Here is a 5000-nt window from a genome sequence, read left to right on the forward strand (position 1 = left end):
TAGTTAGTTTTGCTTTCCTGTTTATCTTATTACCTCCCCGATTTATGGCGAAAATCTTGGCGAACATTAAGCTTACCCGTTAAGGTTTTATCAGTGTTCTGATGTGTTTGTAGCAATAAAGCATCAGGATAAATTGTTTTATCCAAGTATGATGTTTGTTGATTTGGAAACTGGACTACACCTTGAATTTGTTGTCTTAACATGTTTCATTTTTTGTGTTAACAGTTTTACTGCATGAAGAATATTCGAAGTTTTCTCGCGTCATGTTCACGAGAGTTTGGCCTCACTCAAGAAGCGTTGTTTGATGCAAGTGAGCTCTTCGACGTGTCTGATTTCGCTAAGGTAGGCATTTTATCTTGACGGTTAATTTAAGCGAATAACTCCCATTTCAAAGTTCCTATGGCCGGGTTAAGTAACGCAAAACGGTGAGGTCGCCGATACTGATTACTCCATAAGTTGTCGGAATGATCTTTTTAAACATTTTAAAATGTAATTTGATTCGAAAACAACATATGTCATACAATATAGAACTTTCATTTATGATTTTGCTCAAGAGGAAAAAAATCCTCCCCAATTCGTGGCCATTTAAGTTGAAGGTTATTTATAGCTCGTGTAGATTTCACAATTGGACTTGAAAGTACCCTGGGCAACACGATATTTGTGAGGGGCAGTTAAAGCGCGACATTTTTACCGAACAAAAACAAACACCAGCCCTGTTTTGAGGACGTGGTTTATGCTGTGAAGGAATCGTATCTTTTGTTTATTTGCAGAACAATAGATCGAATGTTTCAACTAAAGGAAACTATTGATCTTTTTACAACATTAAGCTTAAATAATGAAATCACAACTTTTTGTGCACTACAGGTAATAATTTGTTAACCATTTTACCCCGTGCTGCTAAAAATTTCATCATTTTTATCCCATAGTAGATTGTTTTAGGAAGTTTGTTTATTTGGTTTTCTGATTAGATATGCACAAATTCAAATCACTGTTTCTCACTTGCAGCATTTGCAACAGCCACTTGATAAAAACAACAGTACAGTTCAGTTATCTTAATTTCTAGAAGTTTTCAAACGATACAAAAAAACCTTAAATCTACTGTATTACAGTGTACATTCTTTAAAAAAAATTGCATTGTTTAACATACCGGAGATACCAATTTCAGTGTAGGGGTTAAGTACATACAAAAACAACATACTATACATACTAAGTAGAACATTCTAAGTACATAAGAAAGAACCCGTACATTACAATTACACCCTCAACAACGTGCAACTCACTCATATGGCTGAAGAGAGGGACCTTGGAATCATCGTGATCAGCACTCTTTCGTGGGTCACACACGTACAAAGTAAATGCTATTGTGTCGAAAGTGAATAAGTTACTTGGTCTTATAATGTGTACAGGCTGTAGTTGCTCACTATTGTTTGTAATGTGGCAGTCAGACAGACTTGATATTTGTCCCTTGTTAAAATCACAACTTTGCTTTGGAACACAAGTGTGGTCTCCAAGTCACAGCTACGTGTACCTAAAAGGCAAGATAGAGCGCGTGCAGAGAAGAGCCGCTAGATGGATACTGCGCTCTCGCATTGGAGAAAGGTCTTATAAGGAAAGACTTACATAGATTGGACTTGTTACCACTAATATACATGTCTGATAGAGAGCTTAACAATATAACATTTTTCTATAAATGGGTCCCTCGGTCCATTCGTGCTTGTCCATTTGGGTGGTATACCTTCTCTTTGTTTTATTTTCTTTAGGTTAGATTATTTATTTACTATAATATTATTGAAACCCAGAAAGCTGGTGTAAAAAAATACAAAAATCAAATTGAACCAGTTTCACCACTTCAATAGACCTTGTTATTAGAACGTTTATAACTACTATACTGTATCAGGTAATAGCAGTGTTATGGTACCACATGAAACACCAATAATATTATTGCTTACAAACTGTAGGTTCCGTGTACCATTGAAACATGAGAGCTCTCCAAACTCCAGTCTAAGTTTGACCTACATGTACAGTGTATCATCAATTAAGGAAGCTCTGAATTGGCTCCCAAGAAGTTTTTAAGGTTTTGCCTATACTTCTATCTTTGATGGCTTATTACTATTCTACAATAAAAACTGGGAGTCACCTAGTTTATTTTAATATTAGAAGCAAGTAAAGACCAAATATAGGGTGTTTTTGGAAAGCTTTTATGTTTCCATGGTAACCTATTACATCACAATCATAGGGGCATTCGTTAAGCAATAATTTGTTTCATGTGGTACATGTACTGTACCATAACATTGTGTTATGTGATACAGTGTCGTAATCACAACCAGGCTTCTAATAAGAAGATCTTTAAGTGGAGCTATGATCCGCGCAGTTATAAATGCAATTTATGCAATGTGTAAAGAAGCTCTAGGTGTGATGCTCTGACCAACTGAGCTATGAAGCCACTGACGTTGGGAGCTGGTCATTTGTGGAATACCACCTTTAGTGCAATTTTTGGCTTTCCTATACCTCTGTAGATCAAAACAGTCTATTCCTTGGCTTTCCAAGTAAAGTACACAAGTCATACACTTGCTCTGAGTACCACATGCCGTTTTTCTACTAATGCTAATTTACTCTTGCTACATGTATTTTGTAGGTGATAAGAACACTTTCCATCCTCTCTATATACCCAGTATGCCATTGCAGCTGGATTTGCGTACGTTGAATAAATCATAAAAATTTAATATTTGCTATACATGTAAATGTACAGTACAGCATGGAAGTATTGACCCCTCAGGACGAGGCAATACCTAGTCTTTGCCGCGGGTAGTGGTTTGCGCAACGCCCCCCGAGGTAGTGCAAAAATGTTTTTCCTCGGTAAAACTCGAGGTGCAATTTTGCCGTGGGGAAATTTGGTCCGCGAGACGAGGAGGAAGCAAGACGAGGCTTGATATGTGTACTTGTATGTGTACGTAGACAAAAAATTATATGATACTCCTTATGTCCTGAAAGTGGCGATGGGCAGAACTCATCAAGCTAAAGGAAGGATTCTTGGGCAACCACTAGACACTGTTGTAAGAAAAACATGTATGTGTATGTTAAAGTGATTTCCATGGGAAATAGAGTAGTTCAAGCCAAAAAGGGGGTCATTTAGCACCCCTATAAGGTGTGTCAGCAAACTGCAAACTGATTAGGTATGTTTTTCTTTACACCTTCCTAATAACATTAATGTGTACATGTACATATACAATAGGTGACTTTTTAAAACCACATTATTAATATTCATGGCACTATTAAATTAAACATCACTGTATACACTAATTTCAGACTTTTTGTTAATAATTATTATTGATGTTTTAAAAGAGTGTGAAAGTGGGTGATTTTTTTTTAAAATTTCTCTTTCACACGCCCTTTTCCTCCAGATGATTCTGGTCATGATGTTGTCAAGATTTGAGGGATATTTAGGTTCAAACCTTGAGGAATCTTGCGTTGTAAGCCATTACGATTCTGTGACATGCAGTGCAGTGAGGTTAACAATGTACAATGTTCAGTTTGTCATTTTTCCTTAGGGAAAAATTTCATCGACCAGCTCGCATTTACAATTTATTTTTAATTTTGTAGATTAGGCACGTAAAACAGTTACAGTACATAAAATGTGGCCTAGCATGCAGACATATGATGACCTTAAGTTACTCGTTTATCACTGTGGAAACGTAACATGTAACTGGCAAAACTGTGCAGTTTTGTTTACCGAAAAATGACATATCTTTCAGGTTGCTCTTTAGGTCTTAATAATTTATTAATCAAGGAATACATGTGCATGTACATGTATAGGGGGGGATGATCCGTATCTCAGCAAACAAAACGACAAAACAGCTTGTGGTTTCATTGCTGCCAACTCAAAATGTCGGATTGTTACTGGTCCTTTTTCCCAGGAAAAGTGATATCATTGACGAAAGAAAACCCTATGATGCAAAGTCACTATGAGGAGGGTACAAAAATATATGAAGACCTTGTTTCTTATCAGAAAGTAGGTCCGGGTGAGGCTTCATTAAAATAATATGTTATTGATTGACATTCAATTAGTACTGTAGGTAGGTTTACATGTATGTTTGCATCAAAGGTGTAATGTTGACTGTTTTATTTTATAAGTACCATGTAGTTTTTAGTAACATTGGTGGGAAAAATATTTAAAATTACTTTCAGTTTGTTGTCAATTGTAGTATTGTACTGGACATGTTGAAGTGGTATAGTCTTAAACTTTATCGTTTGACGTCCTGAACTAATTAACTAAAAATAATTAACTCTGTTTCAATAGAATACACTTGTATGGAAGTCGTCAAATCTTTGAGTCTGTCGTCTGTCATTCATACCCTGTGCATTTAAAGATGAGGTATTATTATGTTACCATTGTATTTTTCTCTAACTTATTTTGGTCCTGGAAACGTACAGTTGAAACCCTTGAAACAACACCTTTACCAACTCTTTCAGAAACCTGAGCGGGAAACATCCATTGAAGAGAAGAGGAAGTATGTTGCTAGCTGAGATTTGAGAGACACGAGAAGAGTTATGTTGACGCTCTAAAAATGATTCAAGACAGGCAAGCAGTTTGGTTAATTTTCTCTCTTATTTACAGATATTACATGGGATAGTGTACATGTACATGTATGTAACAAGACTGAAAAACAGTTACTGTTGGTAGTAGTTAATAAAAATCCGCGTGACTGATATTAAGTCTTATACTACTACATGTACATGCCAAGGAATGTTTGCCAAATAGTCTTATTTCAGCTTTACTTAAAAGATTCTAACCTGTAAATGCTACATGTAAGTAGGACCAAAAGATTTATTTAAACTGTCGTTGCATGAATATTTGGTACTTTTTGAGAGTGAAAAACTCAAAAATGATGGTTTTCAAAACTTGTGGTTCGCAGTGTTGCTCATTTCCAATACTCTTAATAACCTTATCTGGCTCAGAGTTGTTTTGACTCCAAGGGGGAAAGATCATTGGCAACCCATTA

General features: G+C 36.0%; 1 long non-coding RNA gene across 1 annotated transcript in view; it reads left to right on the forward strand.

The window, feature by feature from the left end:
- The window catches only part of LOC138037964 (uncharacterized), a 2901-nt gene extending 241 nt beyond the window's left edge, over positions 1 to 2660 (forward strand). Inside the window, exons 2-3 of the long non-coding RNA XR_011130158.1 lie at positions 226 to 342; positions 2636 to 2660. This is a non-coding gene — a long non-coding RNA (uncharacterized lncRNA). The remainder of the gene's footprint in view (positions 1 to 225; positions 343 to 2635) is intronic.
- Positions 2661 to 5000: the final 2340 nt, after the last annotated feature.

Source organism: Montipora capricornis, chromosome 2 (genome assembly GCF_036669925.1).
Source record: "Montipora capricornis isolate CH-2021 chromosome 2, ASM3666992v2, whole genome shotgun sequence".
NCBI classification, from domain to species: domain Eukaryota; kingdom Metazoa; phylum Cnidaria; class Anthozoa; order Scleractinia; family Acroporidae; genus Montipora; species Montipora capricornis.